Source organism: Microcebus murinus, unplaced genomic scaffold, assembly GCF_040939455.1.
Source record: "Microcebus murinus isolate Inina unplaced genomic scaffold, M.murinus_Inina_mat1.0 scaf026_hap2_Mmur4.0, whole genome shotgun sequence".
Taxonomy (NCBI): domain Eukaryota; kingdom Metazoa; phylum Chordata; class Mammalia; order Primates; family Cheirogaleidae; genus Microcebus; species Microcebus murinus.
In genome coordinates, this window is record NW_027438972.1 from 98,200 (window position 1) to 110,311 (window position 12,112).

The 12,112-nt window shown below is 62.3% G+C and overlaps 3 pseudogenes; all 3 read left to right on the forward strand.

Annotated features, from left to right (window-relative positions):
- Positions 1-1,932: 1,932 nt before the first annotated feature.
- On the forward strand, positions 1,933-2,051 carry LOC142868087 (uncharacterized; annotated as a pseudogene).
- A 3,859-nt stretch (positions 2,052-5,910) lies between these two features.
- On the forward strand, positions 5,911-6,029 carry LOC142868089 (uncharacterized; annotated as a pseudogene).
- A 3,849-nt stretch (positions 6,030-9,878) lies between these two features.
- LOC142868090 (uncharacterized) lies at positions 9,879-9,997 on the forward strand (annotated as a pseudogene).
- Positions 9,998-12,112: the final 2,115 nt, after the last annotated feature.

The window sequence follows — 12,112 nt, forward strand, 5'->3', positions numbered from 1 at the left end:
CGGTGGGTGTCTGCACTTTTGTGCTGGGCACCCCAGGGAGGCCCGGGCGCTGGCTGGACAATGCGGTCTGCTGGGCTGGGGGGGGTTTGGAGGAGCAACTGATGCCCTTTGCACTTTGGGTAGCAAGTGTCTGAGGTGTCTCTGGGCCCTGTGCCATGTGGGGGCGGGGGCGGGGGCGGGGTGGGAGGAGTAGGAGGAGGAGGAGGAGGAGGAGGAGGAGGAGGAGGAGGTGGGAAGGGCCGGGGCCTGCAGTCGTGTTCCCCGGGGTGGCACAGCATGTGGCTTCTTCCACAGGCTGCTTGGCCTGGGCTCCCTGCACCTGGGCCTTTGGAGGACTGGCCCTGTGCTTGCCAACACTTCCTGCAGGGACCCAGAGCTGGGAGGTTGCATCTCTCAGCCCTGGGTCGGGCAGAGCCCCAGCGGGCCATGCCCACAACCTCTCTCAGCAGGGGTCCCCCAGAAGGCTCCTTTGGGACCAGGATTCTCTTGCGGGTGACTCTTTAAGGTCTGGCCCCTGGATGGAGGGGCACCAGGAGTAGAGGAGCAGGAAGGGGAAGGGGGTGGCCATGCGAGGGGACACTTTCAGGCCAAGTCCCAGCTTCAGTCTGATCCTCCTGGGAACCCCGGGGTGGACATCACACCTCCTGGTTGCCCCGCTCTGAGACAAGGAGCCGGGCTTCGCATTCCCACAGCAGCCAGTCGTGGGCTGAGGACACCTGGGGCGTTGGGAACTCCCTGGCTTCTCCTTGGTTTAACATCTGGAGCTGCTTGTGAATTGTGCCGCCACACACACCCGAGTGCAGGTGTCTTCTGCACAGACTGGGGCCTCGCTCTTCTGAATGCCGCTAGCTCGCGACCCACCCACGGGTGAACCTGGTCAGGGTACTTTCTCTCAGGGGCAGACTCTGATCCGGGCGGGCTACCGGTGTCTCTGTTTGCTCCTTTCTTTCTTCCACTTTGGGAAAGGCTTCCTTACTGGGTGTGGAAATCTCCTATGCCTTTCCTCGCCTATTCTGTCAGCTCTAAAATTCTCTTTCGGTTGCCACCCTCACAGATGGATTAGGAAACTCTTTGCGGTGCACTCATTAGTGAAATGACCTCAATGACGCTGGAATCCAATATCTAATCGCCGATTTTTAGCGAGTCCACACGCCAGGGTGGTTGGGGTCCAGTGCAGCCCCGGCCAGGCCCAGGCCCCTTGGACTGGGCCACAGGAGGACACAGAGGAGGGTCCCGGCCCCCACGGTAGGTAGAGGTGCGGGCAGTTCTCCAAGGGCTTGGGTGTTTTCCAGAGGGAGGAGATGGAGGGGACTGATTTCTTCAGCGCCCCACAAACCACGCCACCCCACCCCACCCATGGGACACATCCCGAGAGAGAGAGAGAGAGAGAGAGAGAGAGAGAGAGAGAGAGAGAGAGAGAGAGAGAGAGAGAGAGACGCCCCATACACTGGCTCCCCTCCCCCGTGCGCTGTGCCCCAGCCCTGGCCCGGGGGAATAGGCGGCCGCAGGGCCACAGGGTGGGGGGCGCAGCTGAAAGGGGTTGTGGGGGAGGGCCGCCCCTGGCTGGGGTCAAAGGGCGAGCGCCCCGCCCCTCCCGCCCGTGCGCTTGGGGTGGGGGGCGGGGAGGTGAAGGAGGCCAGGCAAGGAGAGGAAGGGGGCTTGAAGGTCTCCACCTTGGCGGGTCCAGCCGTGGAGGCGCATCTTGTGTGAGTGTGAGTGAGTGAGTGAGTGTGAGTGTGAGTGTGTGTGTATACAGAGACAGCCCCCAACCCCAGCCCGCCCCGCCTGTCACCCCCGTCCCTCGGAGCCCGCGGGACCCGGCCGGCGAACTCAACAGGCCCGACCCGGCGCGGGGCCTGGGGCGGGGGGAGGAGGCGGCGGGGAAGCGCAGAGAGGCTCGGCTTCTTGAGCGGGGCAGGGGCGCCCTCCGCCGTCCACGGCCACACCACCCCGAACGCGCCCGATCCCGTCTGGTCTCGGAAGCTAAGCAGGCTCGGGCCTGGTTAGAACTTGGATGGGAGACCGCCCGGGAATACCGGGTGCCGTAGGCTTCTTCTTTTTTTTTTTGCCTCTGGTTCTGTCGCGTTTCTGGGAGTGCGGGGGCGGCCCGGGGTGGGGGTGACCCCCACCCTCAGCGCCCGCCGCGGTGCCTGGCGCCCCAGCCCGCACCGTGGGGCCTCCTCTTGTCCCGAGCCGCGACACCGCCGCCACGCGGCAGCATGCGTGGCTTCTGGACAGTCAGGTCTCAGACCAAAGGTCTGCTCTGTGGGAGCCGACACGCTGGAGGAAACCTTGAGAGTCTGAGAGGGGAGGGAGTTCCAGAAGAAGGCCAGGATGTCATTTTGAGGGAGTATGTGACCAGAACTCCTCCCGTTGCTTTTGGGGTTCTATGGGCTACACGTAGGAATCTTTGGTGGTGGCACCTGATGTTGGGGGATCCGGAGTCACACCCAGACCTGCTCCACAGGCCTCCTTTTACTTTTCTCTTCGGATTCATTTTTTTTTTTTTTTTTTGAGACAGAGTCTCGGTTTGTTGCCCAGGCTAGAGTGAGTGCCGTGGCGTCAGCCTAGCTCACAGCAACTTCAAACTCCTGGGCTCCAGTGATCCTTCTGCCTCAGCCTCCCGGGTAGCTGGGACTGCAGGCATGCGCCACCATGCCCCGCTAATTTTTTATATATATATATCAGTTGGCCAATTAATTCCTTTCTATTTATAGTAGAGACGGGGTCTCGCTCTTGCTCAGGCTGGTTTTGAACTCCTGACCTTGAGCAATCCGCCCGCCTCGGCCTCCCAAGAGCTAGGATTACAGGCGTGAGCCACAGCGCCCGGCCGGATTCATTATTTTTAAAAAGTGTCTCTTATCTCTATTATTGCATTTTCTTTTCTCTCTCTTTTCAAGCAGATGATGGGAGTCCAAGTATTAAGGTGACATGTGTTGCCCGTGCCCCCCTCCCCCCCCCGTGTTCTTATTCATTTACCTCTCATGTTGTTCCAGCATATTGTGGGGGCACCAATGTTAAGGTCGGGTGCGTTGCCCTCTCCCAGCCTCCCCCCTCGGGTCAGAGCTTCAAGTGCGCCCATCCCCCAGTCGGTGCGTACCCACCCCATTCCTAATGGATGTGTATGCCCATCCCCTCCCCCCACCCGCCCGACACCCACCCGAAGAAGGTGATTCCTCTGTGTCCACTTAGGTGTCCATCGGTTCGTACCCATTTGCTGGTGAGCGCGAGCACGTGGTGCTCGTGTGTCCATTCTTGGGATACTTGGCTTACTGGAACGGGTTCCAGCTCTGGCCAGGAGAACCACGAGAGGTGCCCCCTCACCGCTGCTCCTCATAGCCGAATAGCACTCCGTGGTGTCCACGCGCCACATTTTATTTACCCACTCGTGGGTCGATGGGCACTCGGGTGGCTTCCAGGTCTTTGCGATTGTGACTTGTGCCCTGACACGAACCCTAACCCTTACCCAGCCCGTCTCCTCCACGGCCCCTGCCTGACTGACTCCTTCCCGCCCGGCCTATCACCTGTCACCGTCCTCTGCCCCTGCCTGACACGCTCCTCCCCGCCCGGGCCGTCACCGTCCTCGGCCCCTGCCTGACGGGGCTCCTCCGTCGCCTGGGCCTTCCAAGGGCTTGGTGTGGACGCTGGTTCCAGGACGCCCTCCCAGGAACCCGGTAGCAGGGCGGCCGCAGCGTCTCGCGCAACCCAACCGTCCGCCGGCTGGCCGCCATCGCTAAGTGGCCTGCGGGGGACGTGCTCCCGCTGTGCCGTGGGGGCCCAGCCTGGTGTCTTCTCTGAGGCCCCGCGGCTGCCGCTCCCCGCAAGGGGATAGCCGCGGAGGTGGGGACCGCCTCCTCATGGGGACGTACACCCAGCTCTCCACGTCGGATTCCGGGGCTCTCTGTCCTGCCAGAAGGCCCAGCTGGCCTGCGGGTCCTTAGAGTGGCAAAAACATCCGAAAACTGAGATGGAGGGTCCGGTGGGTGTCTGCACTTTTGTGCTGGGCACCCCAGGGAGGCCCGGGGGCTGGCTGGACAATGCGGTCTGCTGGGCTGGGGGGGGTTTGGAGGAGCAACTGATGCCCTTTGCACTTTGGGTAGCAAGTGTCTGAGGTGTCTCTGGGCCCTGTGCCATGTGGGGGCGGGGGCGGGGGCGGGGTGGGAGGAGGAGGAGGAGGAGGAGGAGGAGGAGGAGGAGGAGGAGGAGGAGGTGGGAAGGGCCGGGGCCTGCAGTCGTGTTCCCCGGGGTGGCACAGCATGTGGCTTCTTCCACAGGCTGCTTGGCCTGGGCTCCCTGCACCTGGGCCTTTGGAGGACTGGCCCTGTGCTTGCCAACACTTCCTGCAGGGACCCAGAGCTGGGAGGTTGCATCTCTCAGCCCTGGGTCGGGCAGAGCCCCAGCGGGCCATGCCCACAACCTCTCTCAGCAGGGGTCCCCCAGAAGGCTCCTTTGGGACCAGGATTCTCTTGCGGGTGACTCTTTAAGGTCTGGCCCCTGGATGGAGGGGCACCAGGAGTAGAGGAGCAGGAAGGGGAAGGGGGTGGCCATGCGAGGGGACACTTTCAGGCCAAGTCCCAGCTTCAGTCTGATCCTCCTGGGAACCCCGGGGTGGACATCACACCTCCTGGTTGCCCCGCTCTGAGACAAGGAGCCGGGCTTCGCATTCCCACAGCAGCCAGTCGTGGGCTGAGGACACCTGGGGCGTTGGGAACTCCCTGGCTTCTCCTTGGTTTAACATCTGGAGCTGCTTGTGAATTGTGCCGCCACACACACCCGAGTGCAGGTGTCTTCTGCACAGACTGGGGCCTCGCTCTTCTGAATGCCGCTAGCTCGCGACCCACCCACGGGTGAACCTGGTCAGGGTACTTTCTCTCAGGGGCAGACTCTGATCCGGGCGGGCTACCGGTGTCTCTGTTTGCTCCTTTCTTTCTTCCACTTTGGGAAAGGCTTCCTTACTGGGTGTGGAAATCTCCTATGCCTTTCCTCGCCTATTCTGTCAGCTCTAAAATTCTCTTTCGGTTGCCACCCTCACAGATGGATTAGGAAACTCTTTGCGGTGCACTCATTAGTGAAATGACCTCAATGACGCTGGAATCCAATATCTAATCGCCGATTTTTAGCGAGTCCACACGCCAGGGTGGTTGGGGTCCAGTGCAGCCCCGGCCAGGCCCAGGCCCCTTGGACTGGGCCACAGGAGGACACAGAGGAGGGTCCCGGCCCCCACGGTAGGTAGAGGTGCGGGCAGTTCTCCAAGGGCTTGGGTGTTTTCCAGAGGGAGGAGATGGAGGGGACTGATTTCTTCAGCGCCCCACAAACCACGCCACCCCACCCCACCCATGGGACACATCCCGAGAGAGAGAGAGAGAGAGAGAGAGAGAGAGAGAGAGAGAGAGAGAGAGAGAGAGAGAGAGAGAGACGCCCCATACACTGGCTCCCCTCCCCCGTGCGCTGTGCCCCAGCCCTGGCCCGGGGGAATAGGCGGCCGCAGGGCCACAGGGTGGGGGGCGCAGCTGAAAGGGGTTGTGGGGGAGGGCCGCCCCTGGCTGGGGTCAAAGGGCGAGCGCCCCGCCCCTCCCGCCCGTGCGCTGGGGGTGGGGGGCGGGGAGGTGAAGGAGGCCAGGCAAGGAGAGGAAGGGGGCTTGAAGGTCTCCACCTTGGCGGGTCCAGCCGTGGAGGCGCATCTTGTGTGAGTGTGAGTGAGTGAGTGAGTGAGTGTGAGTGTGTGTGTATACAGAGACAGCCCCCAACCCCGGCCCGCCCCGCCTGTCACCCCCGTCCCTCGGAGCCCGCGGGACCCGGCCGGCGAACTCAACAGGCCCGACCCGGCGCGGGGCCTGGGGCGGGGGGAGGAGGCGGCGGGGAAGCGCAGAGAGGCTCGGCTTCTTGAGCGGGGCAGGGGCGCCCTCCGCCGTCCACGGCCACACCACCCCGAACGCGCCCGATCCCGTCTGGTCTCGGAAGCTAAGCAGGCTCGGGCCTGGTTAGAACTTGGATGGGAGACCGCCCGGGAATACCGGGTGCCGTAGGCTTCTTCTTTTTTTTTTTTGCCTCTGGTTCTGTCGCGTTTCTGGGAGTGCGGGGGCGGCCCGGGGTGGGGGTGACCCCCACCCTCAGCGCCCGCCGCGGTGCCTGGCGCCCCAGCCCGCACCGTGGGGCCTCCTCTTGTCCCGAGCCGCGACACCGCCGCCACGCGGCAGCATGCGTGGCTTCTGGACAGTCAGGTCTCAGACCAAAGGTCTGCTCTGTGGGAGCCGACACGCTGGAGGAAACCTTGAGAGTCTGAGAGGGGAGGGAGTTCCAGAAGAAGGCCAGGATGTCATTTTGAGGGAGTATGTGACCAGAACTCCTCCCGTTGCTTTTGGGGTTCTATGGGCTACACGTAGGAATCTTTGGTGGTGGCACCTGATGTTGGGGGATCCGGAGTCACACCCAGACCTGCTCCACAGGCCTCCTTTTACTTTTCTCTTCGGATTCATTTTTTTTTTTTTTTTTTGAGACAGAGTCTCGGTTTGTTGCCCAGGCTAGAGTGAGTGCCGTGGCGTCAGCCTAGCTCACAGCAACTTCAAACTCCTGGGCTCCAGTGATCCTTCTGCCTCAGCCTCCCGGGTAGCTGGGACTGCAGGCATGCGCCACCATGCCCCGCTAATTTTTTATATATATATCAGTTGGCCAATTAATTTCTTACTATTTATAGTAGAGACGGGGTCTCGCTCTTGCTCAGGCTGGTTTTGAACTCCTGACCTTGAGCAATCCGCCCGCCTCGGCCTCCCAAGAGCTAGGATTACAGGCGTGAGCCACAGCGCCCGGCCGGATTCATTATTTTTAAAAAGTGTCTCTTATCTCTATTATTGCATTTTCTTTTCTCTCTCTTTTCAAGCAGATGATGGGAGTCCAAGTATTAAGGTGACATGTGTTGCCCGTGCCCCCCTCCCCCCCCCGTGTTCTTATTCATTTACCTCTCATGTTGTTCCAGCATATTGTGGGGGCACCAATGTTAAGGTCGGGTGCGTTGCCCTCTCCCAGCCTCCCCCCTCGGGTCAGAGCTTCAAGTGCGCCCATCCCCCAGTCGGTGCGTACCCACCCCATTCCTAATGGATGTGTATGCCCATCCCCTCCCCCCACCCGCCCGACACCCACCCGAAGAAGGTGATTCCTCTGTGTCCACTTAGGTGTCCATCGGTTCGTACCCATTTGCTGGTGAGCGCGAGCACGTGGTGCTCGTGTGTCCATTCTTGGGATACTTGGCTTACTGGAACGGGTTCCAGCTCTGGCCAGGAGAACCACGAGAGGTGCCCCCTCACCGCTGCTCCTCATAGCCGAATAGCACTCCGTGGTGTCCACGCGCCACATTTTATTTACCCACTCGTGGGTCGATGGGCACTCGGGTGGCTTCCAGGTCTTTGCGATTGTGACTTGTGCCCTGACACGAACCCTAACCCTTACCCAGCCCGTCTCCTCCACGGCCCCTGCCTGACTGACTCCTTCCCGCCCGGCCTATCACCTGTCACCGTCCTCTGCCCCTGCCTGACACGCTCCTCCCCGCCCGGGCCGTCACCGTCCTCGGCCCCTGCCTGACGGGGCTCCTCCGTCGCCTGGGCCTTCCAAGGGCTTGGTGTGGACGCTGGTTCCAGGACGCCCTCCCAGGAACCCGGTAGCAGGGCGGCCGCAGCGTCTCGCGCAACCCAACCGTCCGCCGGCTGGCCGCCATCGCTAAGTGGCCTGCGGGGGACGTGCTCCCGCTGTGCCGTGGGGGCCCAGCCTGGTGTCTTCTCTGAGGCCCCGCGGCTGCCGCTCCCCGCAAGGGGATAGCCGCGGAGGTGGGGACCGCCTCCTCATGGGGACGTACACCCAGCTCTCCACGTCGGATTCCGGGGCTCTCTGTCCTGCCAGAAGGCCCAGCTGGCCTGCGGGTCCTTAGAGTGGCAAAAACATCCGAAAACTGAGATGGAGGGTCCGGTGGGTGTCTGCACTTTTGTGCTGGGCACCCCAGGGAGGCCCGGGGGCTGGCTGGACAATGCGGTCTGCTGGGCTGGGGGGGGTTTGGAGGAGCAACTGATGCCCTTTGCACTTTGGGTAGCAAGTGTCTGAGGTGTCTCTGGGCCCTGTGCCATGTGGGGGCGGGGGCGGGGGCGGGGTGGGAGGAGGAGGAGGAGGAGGAGGAGGAGGAGGAGGAGGAGGAGGAGGTGGGAAGGGCCGGGGCCTGCAGTCGTGTTCCCCGGGGTGGCACAGCATGTGGCTTCTTCCACAGGCTGCTTGGCCTGGGCTCCCTGCACCTGGGCCTTTGGAGGACTGGCCCTGTGCTTGCCAACACTTCCTGCAGGGACCCAGAGCTGGGAGGTTGCATCTCTCAGCCCTGGGTCGGGCAGAGCCCCAGCGGGCCATGCCCACAACCTCTCTCAGCAGGGGTCCCCCAGAAGGCTCCTTTGGGACCAGGATTCTCTTGCGGGTGACTCTTTAAGGTCTGGCCCCTGGATGGAGGGGCACCAGGAGTAGAGGAGCAGGAAGGGGAAGGGGGTGGCCATGCGAGGGGACACTTTCAGGCCAAGTCCCAGCTTCAGTCTGATCCTCCTGGGAACCCCGGGGTGGACATCACACCTCCTGGTTGCCCCGCTCTGAGACAAGGAGCCGGGCTTCGCATTCCCACAGCAGCCAGTCGTGGGCTGAGGACACCTGGGGCGTTGGGAACTCCCTGGCTTCTCCTTGGTTTAACATCTGGAGCTGCTTGTGAATTGTGCCGCCACACACACCCGAGTGCAGGTGTCTTCTGCACAGACTGGGGCCTCGCTCTTCTGAATGCCGCTAGCTCGCGACCCACCCACGGGTGAACCTGGTCAGGGTACTTTCTCTCAGGGGCAGACTCTGATCCGGGCGGGCTACCGGTGTCTCTGTTTGCTCCTTTCTTTCTTCCACTTTGGGAAAGGCTTCCTTACTGGGTGTGGAAATCTCCTATGCCTTTCCTCGCCTATTCTGTCAGCTCTAAAATTCTCTTTCGGTTGCCACCCTCACAGATGGATTAGGAAACTCTTTGCGGTGCACTCATTAGTGAAATGACCTCAATGACGCTGGAATCCAATATCTAATCGCCGATTTTTAGCGAGTCCACACGCCAGGGTGGTTGGGGTCCAGTGCAGCCCCGGCCAGGCCCAGGCCCCTTGGACTGGGCCACAGGAGGACACAGAGGAGGGTCCCGGCCCCCACGGTAGGTAGAGGTGCGGGCAGTTCTCCAAGGGCTTGGGTGTTTTCCAGAGGGAGGAGATGGAGGGGACTGATTTCTTCAGCGCCCCACAAACCACGCCACCCCACCCCACCCATGGGACACATCCCGAGAGAGAGAGAGAGAGAGAGAGAGAGAGAGAGAGAGAGAGAGAGAGAGAGAGAGAGAGACGCCCCATACACTGGCTCCCCTCCCCCGTGCGCTGTGCCCCAGCCCTGGCCCGGGGGAATAGGCGGCCGCAGGGCCACAGGGTGGGGGGCGCAGCTGAAAGGGGTTGTGGGGGAGGGCCGCCCCTGGCTGGGGTCAAAGGGCGAGCGCCCCGCCCCTCCCGCCCGTGCGCTGGGGGTGGGGGGCGGGGAGGTGAAGGAGGCCAGGCAAGGAGAGGAAGGGGGCTTGAAGGTCTCCACCTTGGCGGGTCCAGCCGTGGAGGCGCATCTTGTGTGAGTGTGAGTGAGTGAGTGAGTTAGTGTGAGTGTGTGTGTATACAGAGACAGCCCCCAACCCCGGCCCGCCCCGCCTGTCACCCCCGTCCCTCGGAGCCCGCGGGACCCGGCCGGCGAACTCAACAGGCCCGACCCGGCGCGGGGCCTGGGGCGGGGGGAGGAGGCGGCGGGGAAGCGCAGAGAGGCTCGGCTTCTTGAGCGGGGCAGGGGCGCCCTCCGCCGTCCACGGCCACACCACCCCGAACGCGCCCGATCCCGTCTGGTCTCGGAAGCTAAGCAGGCTCGGGCCTGGTTAGAACTTGGATGGGAGACCGCCCGGGAATACCGGGTGCCGTAGGCTTCTTCTTTTTTTTTTTTGCCTCTGGTTCTGTCGCGTTTCTGGGAAGTGCGGGGGCGGCCCGGGGTGGGGGTGACCCCCACCCTCAGCGCCCGCCGCGGTGCCTGGCGCCCCAGCCCGCACCGTGGGGCCTCCTCTTGTCCCGAGCCGCGACACCGCCGCCACGCGGCAGCATGCGTGGCTTCTGGACAGTCAGGTCTCAGACCAAAGGTCTGCTCTGTGGGAGCCGACACGCTGGAGGAAACCTTGAGAGTCTGAGAGGGGAGGGAGTTCCAGAAGAAGGCCAGGATGTCATTTTGAGGGAGTATGTGACCAGAACTCCTCCCGTTGCTTTTGGGGTTCTATGGGCTACACGTAGGAATCTTTGGTGGTGGCACCTGATGTTGGGGGATCCGGAGTCACACCCAGACCTGCTCCACAGGCCTCCTTTTACTTTTCTCTTCGGATTCATTTTTTTTTTTTTTTTTTGAGACAGAGTCTCGGTTTGTTGCCCAGGCTAGAGTGAGTGCCGTGGCGTCAGCCTAGCTCACAGCAACTTCAAACTCCTGGGCTCCAGTGATCCTTCTGCCTCAGCCTCCCGGGTAGCTGGGACTGCAGGCATGCGCCACCATGCCCCGCTAATTTTTTATATATATATCAGTTGGCCAATTAATTTCTTACTATTTATAGTAGAGACGGGGTCTCGCTCTTGCTCAGGCTGGTTTTGAACTCCTGACCTTGAGCAATCCGCCCGCCTCGGCCTCCCAAGAGCTAGGATTACAGGCGTGAGCCACAGCGCCCGGCCGGATTCATTATTTTTAAAAAGTGTCTCTTATCTCTATTATTGCATTTTCTTTTCTCTCTCTTTTCAAGCAGATGATGGGAGTCCAAGTATTAAGGTGACATGTGTTGCCCGTGCCCCCCTCCCCCCCCCGTGTTCTTATTCATTTACCTCTCATGTTGTTCCAGCATATTGTGGGGGCACCAATGTTAAGGTCGGGTGCGTTGCCCTCTCCCAGCCTCCCCCCTCGGGTCAGAGCTTCAAGTGCGCCCATCCCCCAGTCGGTGCGTACCCACCCCATTCCTAATGGATGTGTATGCCCATCCCCTCCCCCCACCCGCCCGACACCCACCCGAAGAAGGTGATTCCTCTGTGTCCACTTAGGTGTCCATCGGTTCGTACCCATTTGCTGGTGAGCGCGAGCACGTGGTGCTCGTGTGTCCATTCTTGGGATACTTGGCTTACTGGAACGGGTTCCAGCTCTGGCCAGGAGAACCACGAGAGGTGCCCCCTCACCGCTGCTCCTCATAGCCGAATAGCACTCCGTGGTGTCCACGCGCCACATTTTATTTACCCACTCGTGGGTCGATGGGCACTCGGGTGGCTTCCAGGTCTTTGCGATTGTGACTTGTGCCCTGACACGAACCCTAACCCTTACCCAGCCCGTCTCCTCCACGGCCCCTGCCTGACTGACTCCTTCCCGCCCGGCCTATCACCTGTCACCGTCCTCTGCCCCTGCCTGACACGCTCCTCCCCGCCCGGGCCGTCACCGTCCTCGGCCCCTGCCTGACGGGGCTCCTCCGTCGCCTGGGCCTTCCAAGGGCTTGGTGTGGACGCTGGTTCCAGGACGCCCTCCCAGGAACCCGGTAGCAGGGCGGCCGCAGCGTCTCGCGCAACCCAACCGTCCGCCGGCTGGCCGCCATCGCTAAGTGGCCTGCGGGGGACGTGCTCCCGCTGTGCCGTGGGGGCCCAGCCTGGTGTCTTCTCTGAGGCCCCGCGGCTGCCGCTCCCCGCAAGGGGATAGCCGCGGAGGTGGGGACCGCCTCCTCATGGGGACGTACACCCAGCTCTCCACGTCGGATTCCGGGGCTCTCTGTCCTGCCAGAAGGCCCAGCTGGCCTGCGGGTCCTTAGAGTGGCAAAAACATCCGAAAACTGAGATGGAGGGTCCGGTGGGTGTCTGCACTTTTGTGCTGGGCACCCCAGGGAGGCCCGGGGGCTGGCTGGACAATGCGGTCTGCTGGGCTGGGGGGGGTTTGGAGGAGCAACTGATGCCCTTTGCACTTTGGGTAGCAAGTGTCTGAGGTGTCTCTGGGCCCTGTGCCATGTGGGGGCGGGGGCGGGGGCGGGGTGGGAGGA